This window comes from Eptesicus fuscus, chromosome 18 (genome assembly GCF_027574615.1).
Source record: "Eptesicus fuscus isolate TK198812 chromosome 18, DD_ASM_mEF_20220401, whole genome shotgun sequence".
NCBI lineage: Eukaryota > Metazoa > Chordata > Mammalia > Chiroptera > Vespertilionidae > Eptesicus > Eptesicus fuscus.
This window is the reverse complement of record NC_072490.1, coordinates 41615534-41627550: the sequence shown is the minus strand read 5'-3', so window position 1 is coordinate 41627550 and position 12017 is coordinate 41615534. Positions and strand designations below refer to the sequence as shown.

The window sequence follows — 12017 nt, the reverse complement described above, 5'->3', positions numbered from 1 at the left end:
CCTGAAGTCCATTCTTCTCTCTGCCTCCGTCCCCATCTAGGCACCCCCACCACCCCAGGCCCTGCACCTGCCTGCTCAGTGCTCTCCACCCTCTGGTCTGGCCCCCACAGTCTTCTGCCTCAGTAATTAGGTGGGTCTTTTAAGATCTCATCACCCGCTACCTAAGCCCCCAGTGTTTCCCGTTTCCCCTCTGATAAACCCAGACTCCTCTCCCTGTCCTGCCCCACCCAACCTCCCTCATTACCCCCCTGACCTCCTCAGCCACTGCCTTCCTTTACTCCTCTGTCCCGGTCCACAATGACCCATTGCACAGATGAGGCAACTGAGGCTCAAAGCAGTCCAGTCCCTGGCTCCAGAGTACACAGCCAGTACAGATCCAGCAAGAATTTGAACCCAGGTCTGTCTGATGCCTGCAGAGGTCTTGCTCCTAAACCTTCAGGATGCCCTCACACTCTTAGCCCGGGGAAATGCTCATCTCCAGCCCTCTAGCCCCCCAGCACCTGCCAACTCCCCCACCATCATTACCACTCCCACACCTGAGGTCCCAAGCCTCTTGGCGCCGGATAGCAAAGGCCAAAGCTCGGCTCACCCTCGTCTGAGAGACAGGCAGGGTCCTGCCATCCACTGGCATTTATCAAGGATGTGTGTGTGGCGGCTATTTCTAGCTCTCCCCACTCCCTCTAGCCGCCATCAGCCCCAGATGTCCGCCTCCATCCCCAGTCCAAAGACTGACTCCAGGGGTCTGAAGTGTAGGCAGGCTGGCAGGAGGGCTCACCATCCACCCCCTCATTGCCAGCCTCAGCTTCTCCAAGCCCAATTTCCTGGGGGGAGGGGGGCGAGATAAGAAAGGGGGGCAAGAGAGGCCTGAGGGGGCAGCAGGCAGCTTTGGACTACCTTTCCTCTCTATTTGTCATGAGATCTATTCTTCTCTCTTTGAAAGAGAGCGAAGGGGAGCAGAGCAGGAGGGGGCTGGGCCGCTGAGTGGGCACAGCTGCTTCACCCTGGAGCTCCTCTTCTCGGAGGACAGGGAACCTACTGAACCCACGGAACCCTCCCCGCCCTGCAGCATGGCCTCTGAAGGCAGAATCCAGGGGGCATGAGGGAGCCAGAGACCCGGCTTCTCAGCCACCTGGCCCTGTGACACTGGGCCGGTGCCCAGGCCATCTGACATAATAGCCCCAGCAAGTACCACTTGCTGTGTTTTGAACAGTTACATGAACCGGGTGCTAAGTGCTTTACATAACTACTAACAACGTGCCAGGCACAGTGCTAGCCACTTTGCATACATTATCTGTTGTTTCTGGCACAACCCCACAAAGGCAAATGCTATCGTTCCCTCATTTGTCAGTGGGGGAAACTGAGGCACTGGGCATCAAAGCCACTTGCCCAGGTTCATTCATATAGCTGCTTGGAGCCACCTCATCCCAGAGATGCAGCCCAGCCATGGCCACTCACACACAGGGGGCCGTGCCCCCAGATCTAACGCTCTGAGCCTTGGAGCAAGAGTGAAGCCAGGATTGTGGAGGGTTTCATGGCAGAGGGCTCCCCAAGCCTCCATCAAGGCCTGGCCAGCCCTGGCTCTGGAAAGTCTGGTCAGTCGGCCTAATCCACTGGCCAAATGCTACTTCCCTCAAAGACAAGGCTGGCAGGGCAAGCCTCAGATGGAAGGCTGGTCAGTCCTGCTATGAAACCACATCCTGGGCAGCCCAGAGGAAGTGAGCCTCCGGAAACACCTCGGACAGACGGGCCACCCCTCTGGGCCCCGGTCCTTGGAAAGTGCACAGACCGCCCAAGAGAAGGACCCTTTCTGCATTGCCGCCCTCCACTTCCACCAGGCATGCACACCGGGACACTGAAGAGCGGTGGGACACCCCCCCGCCCCCCAACCTGTGAGCACCGTGGCCCAATGACCACAGGCAGCCCACTTCCTCCTCTGTGGCAGCAGCCACAAACGGTGCCGGCACAGCTGACATGGCCCTTCCCCCACACCCTCGCTCCCCCAACTCCATTGCCAAGCCCGAGTCAGCCTGGAGGACTGGGCCAGCTGGGCAGGATAGCTAGCGAATGCCCGGGCAGAGCCCATCTCCCATGGTGTCCCAGCCCCCTGGAGCACCTGTGGTCACAGCCACCCTCAAACCTCACGCTCAGTGCCAGATACAGCGGGGCTGTGACTCTGACCACGGATCCCCCCTTCCTGACCTGGAATGGGCACAGTGTGGTGTGTGTGGGCAGGCATCTGAGTGCATGGTGACTGGGTGAGCATGTCGGAGCATGCCTGTGGGTGAGTGCATGTGAACACCTGTGTACCTGTGCGCACGTGCATGTGCAGGCACTTGTGGGCATGGGTGCCAAGCGCAGCCTCCGTTTTTGTGAGTGTATGTCTATGCCAACTGGGTCAGTAATATTTTATTTTATTTTTTTATTTTTATTTTATTTTTTATTTTTATTTTATTTTATTTTATTTTTTAAAAAATATTTTTTTCATTGATTTCAGAGAGAAAGGGAGAGGGAGATAGAAACATCAATGATGAGAGAGAATCATTGATCGGCTGCCTCCTGCACGCCCCCTCCTGGGAGTTGAGCCCGCAACCCAGGCACATGCCCTTGACCGGACTCAAACTCAGGACCCTTCAGTCCACAGGCTGACGCTCTACCCACGGAGCCAAACCAGCTAGGGCTAGGTCGGTAATATTTTAGAGTTGAAAGTGGGCTGGCTCTGCCCTGGCTGGTGTGGTTCAGTTGGCTGAGCTTCATCCTGTGCACCAAGGGATTGCTGGTGTGATCCCAGTCAGGGCACATGCCTGGGTTTCAGGCTTGATCCCAGTGGGGCACCTGTAGGAGGCAGATGATTGATATTTCGCTCTCCCATTGATGTTTCTCTCTCTCCCTCTCCCTTTCTTTTTCTAAAAATCAATTAAAAAAATATATTTTTAAAAGAAAGTGCGCTGGCTCCAAGGCTAATCAATTGAACTTCTTAGGGAATGAGGCTCAGTGCTGGAGGGAGGGGAAGAAGGGGGAAGGGTTCCTGAACTCAGGTAGCATAGGCTCAGCAGCCAAGAGCACATCACCTCCTCCCCACCAGGTGTGCAGGTAGGTCGAATAAACAGAAGACCCAGTGGAGACGCTGTTTTCGTTCAGCCCCCACTCCCACCCCTGCACCCCAATCCCTAGTAAGGCCCACTTGTCTATTGACCCCCAAGACTTGTAGGTGCTTGACAGCCAGAGGGGTGGGAATGGGGAAATGATCAGGAAGGACTCCTGGAGAAAAGACCACCTTTGCCATCCCTCCCCACCGTCACTCCCTAGGTTCTGTGCTCTCAGAATCTCCCACCATGCCCCAGAATCCCGCTCACTGGGCTCTGGACACGCAATGGGTAAGTTCACAGGGCTGTCTTCCTTACAATGGGGACTGAAGGAGGCAAGGCCGGCCGCCAAGAAAAGAATTTCTAGCTTTGTAAAGGGCCTCAGAGATGGCAGCCTTCCCCATTACCCCTTAGCGACTCTGCCCAGCTCGTCCTCCATCTGAAGGCTGGGAAGGGAGATTTAGAATCCCTCCTCTGGCCCCAAAGAGGCTGGGGAAATGTAGGAATGGGTGTAGAAGAGAGCTCATTGTACCAGGAGCTGGAAGACTTCGTTCCATTCCCAGGTCAGTGTCCAACCCACTCACTGTAGGACCCAGGGCGAACCTCAGTTTCCCTGTGTGATTGTGAGGACAGCCTGGAGCAGAGATAAGCGACCATGGAAAAGCTGATACACCCACCTGCAACCCTTGGCTCACACACACCTTCTCTCTGACCAGCAAAGTGTCACTACTCCTCACCCCAAACTTCTGCTGGGTCCCAGGCCTCTGAGCTCCAAGGTCAAAACCTTTGCTGGGCCAGAAGCCAGTTCCAGGCAAGCAGCACTCATTCACCGGGCAAACTGCTGCCCCCTCTGGGCACCCAGGCCCCGCACCCAGACCAAGGACTCTGTGTGTGCTGCCCCACCGAGTTGCGTTGCAGGGAGGAAGGGGAGGAACCCAAAGAGGAAGTCCACCCTGTCCACTGTCCATCTGTCTCAGAGGATCTAGTCTTACCTGGGGCTCCCGGCTCCCCCTTGCCCTTAGTCCTGGCTCCTGCCACCACCGCCACCACACCACAACCACCAGGAGAAGTAGGCCTGCTGCCCTCACCTGGGCCAGTTTCCAGTAGACCTGCAGGAACAAGAGAAAAGAGCTGAGCGGGGAAGCGTCACCAAACAGGCTCTCCCCAGCACAACCAACACACGCCTGGTTCAGCCTTGTCTGACTCTAAGACTTCAGGTCTCTTTGAACTTGACTTTCTCTTCTGTGAAACAGGGTGTTGGGCCCAACTTTTCCAGGGCACTGGTTATGTATTCGCTCCATGCTAGGGGTCGGAACGCTGTCTCAGTCCTCAGAGCCTTTCCGGGCTACATATAGAAATAGCAAGAACTCTGTTTCTAATCCTCCTGTCTGCAAGAGGTTGCCCTGTGGGCCTGGGAGAACTGGGGTGCAATCAATTATCACCACTTTGTGGCCTGGGGAATTCCTTTGGGCCTCAGTTTGTCTCATCCTTAAAATGGGGAGAAGACATCTCCCCACGTGGTTCTGAGGCTCCAATGAAGTGGCATGCCAGCTCCTGTGATGGACTCAAATTGGGAGTGACAAGTGAATAGTGACATGATTTTGCTCCTTGTTTTGCACATTCTAGTTGAGGTGATTCTCATATTACTGCTGTGCCCATTATACAGCAAAAACAAAACAAATCAAACAAAAAACTGAGTCTCAGAGATTCTCAAAGGAAAGAATGGCAAAGGCAACAAGGTCCCTGGTGCCCGGAGTACTTTTTCTGCAGGCCAGGCCTCCACAAAAGATTCCCCTCCCCAGATAGGAATCCCTCTTCCAGCTGAAGACCCCCATCACCATCCCTTTGTACTTTAAGTTATTTCTAATTTTAATTTAAACTCCAATTAGCTGTGCCAGCTAAATGGTGTCAGTGCCCTGGAGTCACAGCTCCAAGTCACCGCCCCTCCTTTTCCCCCACCACTACTGCTGAGCCTGGAGGGTGTGTGTGTGTGGGGGGGTTGTCATGTGGGATGAACAGGGATAGATGCTTGGGGGGGTCTCAGCTATCTTCCCTCCCACAAGCAGTCTAGTCAAGGGGATAGGAGGGGAGCAACAGATACATTGCCAGCAAGAAACTAGGTTGGGGGACTATGTAGGCTTTTATTTAGCCCCAGCTCCCAAGAGAATGGGGACCATACAGCTGGAGGAAAGGAAATGGTCACCAAATAAGACTTAGCATGTGCTGAGCACTCAGTATGGGCCAAGCTGTGCAAAAGGACCTTTGACTCAGGCCCTCTTGTCCTCACAACTTTCTCCCTTCCGCAGGTAAGGAAACAGCCTTAGGGAGGCCTAGCTCCGGTCTCTTGCTCTTCACAGGCAGTGATTTTTGTGCCCAAGTCTTTCCTGGATCCAGAGTCCAAGGTCTTAGTCACAACACTACAAACCCCCAAGCCTTGCCCTCTGGTGTCTTTCAACCTGGGGAATAGGTGAGAGATGGAAGCCTCCCCCTTCCCCAGGAGCCAGGGCTGGGCTTGATGTGCTGCATGCACACCCAAACGCTCACAGCCTCCCACATGCACACACACACACACACGCGCGCACACACACACACACACACACACACTGGCGCTCTCACCTTCCCTCCCAGCACTGTCACCCCAGGGCGCAGGCACCACACACCTGGTTTCATCCCCTCCTGCTCCTGACACCCACGCCCAAGCACTCTCAGTTCCCCACAATCAGTTACTCCCCTAGCACACACACTCAGTTTCATACAGTCAGACTGTGAGTCTCCCACCAGTCACAGGCCCCCACCGCCAGTCTCACCCCCAGCCCAGTCCTGTCACACACCAGATCCCTTACACCACCACCCTATAGCCAGATAAAGCTGTCCAAACGCCTCCACAACTAACTCTCACTCTCTCTCTCCCTCTTCCCTGCCCGCCCCCCTCTCCAGCTGCCCTCTGCTGGTCTGTCCACCACAATCCAGCTCAGTCCACAGCAGGAACGAGGAAACTCAAGGGACCAGTCCCCTCCCTTGGTGCACACACTTACACACACTCAAACAGATATACTTACACATGAGCCTGGTGGGCGGGTACCCTAACACCATGGACTCCCACAATTAACAGCTTAAATGTGCTCATGGCTAGTGGGTCACCATGACACACCCAGTGTGCAACAAAGGACCTTCCAGATGCACAGGGATGCACATATACAGGCACACAAAGACACACACACATACACCAACACCTGGAGGGGAGTCAGGTGATAAAGAACACACCAAAACATAGCACACACAGCACACACAGCCTCAGAACACCCTAACAGATATACATACATACACACAGGCAAATCACACAGGCAAAAAAGGATACACAGGGACAAGTTCCAGACAGTGACAAAGAACACCCAAGCACACACAGACACACAACACACCTACAAGCCCAGCTACAGAGGAATCAGCTCCAGGAGACAGGATCCATGCATGCAAGGCAGGGGACAACATCCCACCCTGAGCAAATCTGTCTGATCAGGTTTACGTGGGGGGCTCAGTGGAGGATTTGGGGAAGTGGAGCAGTTCTGACGGTGCTCACCTCCTGCCTTTTCACCCTGGCTCTCCCCACCACCTCCCCTCATCTGGCTCCCCACGGGCGTGGGATCTGGATTGGGGAGAGGCCGGGGGCAGACAGGTCCTGGAAGGGGCTCAGAGGAGCAGAAGAGCAGGCAAGGCGGGAAGGGGAGGTGGCGGAGACTAGAACCACGCCCAGCCAGGAGACAGATGGAGGGAGAGACCGAGACTCCGAGACCGAGAGGAGATAGAGCGAGGAGGAGGCGCCGCGCGGGCCGGGCAAGGACCCAGGGGCGGGAGGCGAGGCCTGAGCCCCGCGGTAGAAAGAGAGACGGCGGGACCGGCTGGGGGCGAGCGTGGGCCCGGGGCGCGGCTCGAGGAGAACAGGATCTAGGGGCGGTGGGAGGTGGGCTGGATGGGGCGATGGGGCTCGCGGAGGGCGAAGGACAGACAGAGAGGGAGTCCTTTAAGGACAGGCGGACAGGGGAACGCAGAGGGGTTGGGGACAGATGGACGAAGAGAAGATCCCGGGGATTCGGGAGGAACGGGAGGGACGGGAGGACGCTCGGAGGAGCTGGGGCGCAGGCGGGCAGAAGGACCGGGAGCAGACGGACGCGCTGGCCTCGACCCCTGGGACTGAACGGAGGGACAGACAGACGGGGGACGGAGACACCGGCGGGTCCCGGAGAAGCGGCGGCACTTGGTCTGGCCGCGGCTGTTTCTCAGTTTCGGAAACGGGAACCGGAGCGGGGAGGGGGAAGGGAGGGGCGGCGCGCCCTCGGGGTAGCCCGGGTCCCGCGAAGGGCTCGGCCCTCACTCACCTCCGGGCGCGGGGCCAGGCGCCTGGGGTCGCGGCGGCTGGGGTCCGGCTCCCGGCCGGCTCCGGGGCGTGCGCGCGGGCGGGAGTCGGGGGGCGCCGACCGGGACGGCCCGGCGGCTGGGGAAGTATCCCCCCGGCCTCGGCGCGGCGGCGGGTGCGGTGGTCGCTCGGGGGACCCCGGGGCAGCACCTCCCTCCCGGGCCGCTGCACACGGAAGTACGAAGGGGCGGGGCGGCGCAACCTCACCCAGGTGCCGGCCCCGGCCCGCCCCGCCCCGCGCAGGGCCCGCCCCGCGCAGGCCCCGCCCCCGCCCGCCGGGAGCGGAGGGTCCCGCGCCTCCCCTCTCTGCGCGGGATCACTCAGTCTAGGCCTCTCGGTCCTCCCGGCACCCCTCGCCCCCAACCCCCATCAGTGCGTGCAGCAGCCCTTAGAAGGAACCCCCTTTTGCAGCGGACGCGGAGGCCCAAGGACGGGGGACGCTGCCCCCAGCCCCAGCCCCACGCACCCAGGCCGGGAGGCGCCGGCTGGGGTTCCCCAGATCCCGGCGCCCACGCCTGGGACTCCCCGCCGGCCAGCTGGCCCGCCTCGCCTGGCCTCCCTCTTTCTCTTCCTGTTGGCTGGAGTGTGGACGAGGCCGGGCTGGGTGCCCGCCGCCGAGCCGGCTGTCTGAGCCCTGCCCCTAGACGAGCTGGGACGACTCCAGGGCGGGAGGTTCTAGCTGGTCCGCCGCCGCTGGTCAGGCGATTCTGAGAGCAGCCCCTACCCGATCCCCCGCTCTTCCACTCTCCTGTCCAGGCTTTCCAGAGCTCTCCATCGCCCCTAGCAGGCGCTAAGCTTCCTTCCCAGACTTGGAACTTGGATGTCGCGCATAACTCATTCATTCATTCATTCATTCATTCATTCATTCATTCACGGAGTATTCCCTTGACAGAAGTCTGGGAACGAAGTGCGGCCCAGGGCGTCCATTCCTCTGTCCCCAGAGCTCAGAAAGTCAAGAAGTGGCTCTACTCTATACTCCGAAGAAATGTCACTTTCCAGAGGCAAAGAAGAGGGTTCCAGGTCCCAGGCCTCCTGGGGGACCACCTGGAGGGGATGAGGAGAGATAGCTTTTTAGTTGAAGCCTAAGGGATGAAAATTGGGGGCATCCTGAGGAGGCCTGAGCTGATGGAGGGGCCATGGCTGAGACAGGCCATGACTAGGGCTTTGGTCTTCTCAAGGAGCAGATGGTGGCAGCTGTTACAAAGGAATGGGCTTCTGGGAGGCTGGATGAAGCAGAGGGGCAGGACAAAAGAGGGGCTGGATGGGGGCAGAAGGGCTGTTTAGATGAGAGAACCTGGCTACCTGGTAAGAAGGGTAGGTTACAGGGCTGTGAGGAGGGGTGGTGGTGAGGATGTCCAGTGTGACCCCCAGGGATGGAGAACCCTGGCAGAGATGTGGATCCTGAAATTCTGGTGTGTGTGTGTGTGTGTGTGTGTGTGTGTGTGTTGGGGGGACGGGTGAGAGGGTGGTGGGGAGGTAGTAGTGGTGTCTGGATTTCAAAGAGAAAAACTGTAGTGACTCTTCCCACCAGAGAGAGGGGGGCCCTGGTGCCCTAGCAAGGAGGTATACCTGGGAAGGAGGACCTACTCTGAAAATGGTGAGTGTTCAGATTGCCAGCCCTGATGCCTGTCCCCCACTCCGTTGGGGTAAGCTCTTTTTACCAAGCTGGACCCTTCTAGCCACACTGGACTACCATTTGGGAAATAGGCCTTATACCTTACTTCTCACAACCAGACCTTTGGACATGCTGTTCCCGGAGCTGGGATGCCATTTCCCATCCATCCCCAAATCTCTACCTGTCTGGGTTGTGTTCACTGACATGCCACTCCTCCCTAAGCCCAGCTCTGAATGCATGGAGGTTCGCTGAGCTAAGGGACCTTATTTTGTATGTATTCATCCTGGTCCCTCCCCAACCCCACCCCATGGCTTCCCTGGGAAGGGTGGGCAAGATGAGCTTCAACTGACCTTTGCCCACCTGAGATCACGTTTGTTTCCTTTCTGGCTCCTCCCTCCAGCCTCTCCCACAATATCCACAATAAGCTCACCACTGGAGGGAGGGCTGGCTGGTGAGAGCTCCAGGTCCAGCCATCAGACCTTTGCTCCCATACCCTAGGTTCACCTTGAATAATGAGAATAATGGCTATCAGTGACGGAGCTTCCCCCATGCCAGGCCTGTGCTTGATGCTAAATGTGTGTGATCTGTTTAGTCCTCAAATCCCCTTAAGGTGCGGGCCGCTATTAGTGCCACTTTTGGTGAAGGGCAAATTGACAATCACCAGAGACACGTAAAGCCACTTGGCAAAGGGTACACAGCTAGTGAGTGGCAGAGGCAGGATTCAAACCAAGGTCTGCCTGGCTCCAAAACCCACGTTTTACTTCAGGGTTTCTCAGTCGCAGCACTGCTGAACTGTGGGCTGGATAATTCTTTGTTCTGGGGGCTGTCCTGATCATTGTAGGATGTTTAGGAGCATCCCTTACCCCCAGCCACTTGATGCCAGTAGCACTTCCCTCCCTCAAGTTGTGATAGATAAAAATGTCTCCAGATACTGCCAAATGTTCCCTGGGGGCCAACATTCACTCCTTGCTGAGCACCAGTGCTTTAGAGTGGGGCTGGTATTGCAGGAGCAAGATTCAGTTAGGCTAGAGACACCAGGAAGCACACTCTTGGCCCTCAGGATTACGCAGGCCACATTGTGGCCGGGGCAGAGGAGGATGCAGGTGGGCTTTCCTCCAGAGACAGATCCTGGGACTCGGGCCCCAGGGAGAACATGCTTTTGTGGGGTCCAGGAAGTCCAGGCCAAGCCCAGAGAGGGCCACTCTGTAGGCTAGAACTGCTCTTGTGAACCACATTGGGTGGATCAGTGCAGGATGCAGATAAGCTTGCCTCTGTGCCCCCATCACCTGCCTGAACCAACCTTAGAAGGGCCTGTTAAGGCCTGGCAGCAAGCCTTGGCTGTGTCACAGGCTCATTATATGATCCTGAGCAGGCGATCGCACGGCTCTGATCCCAAATCCTCACTCGTGAAAGGGACTGATGACAGACCCATGCCAAGGGTGGAGTGAGGTTTAGGTGAGATGTGTGCGGAGCCTCAGCCAGCGTGGTGAGGGCTTGGCTCACACTGGTCAGGGATTCAGGTATGGTCACTTTGCTGAGTCACAGGCTGTCAGCCTGGGAAGAACCCTTGATAGCCTCTCGTGACACGGTGCATACATCTCCAAGCAGGGCTGGGCTCATAGCAGCCACCCCAAAGTGGTACTTTCCCTTTCTCCTCCTCCAGGCTTGCAGCCAAAGAAATGGGCCCATCAGGGATAGCACTGAGCAGTGTCCAGACTCCAATCCCTAACACTCGCCCAGGGCTACTCCTCTGCAGACTCCCTGGAGGGTTTGTTCAGAGAAGGACCAACCTGACCCCTGCCACCCCCTACCCCACCCAGGGGCCATGAATTTGGAGGCCCCAGCCCCCTCCATAAGAAGTCCAGGACTCAGCCAGCCAAGCACATAGGAAAGGCCTAGACCTCCCTCTATCCCTGGAACCCACCCAGCTATGGGCAGGATGAGGGTCCCCACTTGATGCCTGTGAAGAGTTGGCCCTTGTCCTGGCCTTTCCCCTCTCACTTCCTTTCTGTTCCTGCTTCTCTGTATCACCATCCCTGTCCCTGAAACCGGCTGCCAGGGCCATCCCCATCACACCCAAAGGGCTAGCCTGGCCAAGGGAGAAAGGGCTCATGTTTCCACAGTGAGAGGCCCAGGCTAGCAGGCAGGGATGGTGTTCCTGAGCAACTGGAACTGGGGATGGCAGAGCCTTGGAGGGTTCCATTGAGGATAGAGCAGGTAAGAAGGGCACTTGGGACATGCCTGTGGCCATGAGCAGGGATTTCAGCCTCAGGCACTGGGTAGGGGACAATCAGGGCCGTGGCCTTGGGGGCAGTGCCACATGGTAGGGAAGTGTCATTCCAGCTCTGCCCTGGACCTGTGACTTAACTGTGTCTCAGCTTCTTATCTGTGGAATGGAGATGATAACAGAATATTGGCCTGATGGGTTATTAAGAGGATGGAAGAGATCAAGCTCATGAAGCACTGGGCACAAGGCTCAATCTATTTTGGTGTTAACCGCCAAAGAGTTGGTGAGGTCTGGCTTATCATAGTCCCCAAATTCTGTCCTCAGTACATCTGTGTTTGGGTGAAACTTGAGAAATACTTGGGGTACACAAGGGAAAGGTGCTTTCTGGGAGTGCAGGGCACAGGGCTTTCCTGGGGCTCTCACAGGGTATGCAGCCCCTAGACTGCCCCAGTCCTACAGTGACCACCGCACAGCCCCTGCCAGGAGAGTCCCCTCTTCAGGGTGCCCTACTCCTCCTCCCCTTTCCCCCCAAAGGGGTGTGGAGGGGAGTCAGTTTGGGTGTCGGTGTTGTTAGGGTCAGTCATTGAGCGACAGCTATTCCCTCCCACAGAGACCTAGAGGAGCCCCCAAGCAACAGCACCCCCTCTGTTCAGATCTACCAGGTCTCACACTGGGTCTGAC

General features: G+C 57.2%; 1 protein-coding gene across 1 annotated transcript in view; it reads right to left on the bottom strand.

Moving 5' to 3' along the window:
* PRKCD (protein kinase C delta) overlaps window positions 1-7655 on the bottom strand; it is a 29296-nt gene extending 21641 nt beyond the window's left edge. The window contains exons 1-2 of the mRNA XM_028152828.2: window positions 7457-7655; window positions 4076-4192 (exon numbers count right to left, since the gene is read on the bottom strand). The gene's annotated coding sequence lies outside the window, so the exon portion shown is untranslated. The remainder of the gene's footprint in view (window positions 1-4075; window positions 4193-7456) is intronic.
* Window positions 7656-12017: the final 4362 nt, after the last annotated feature.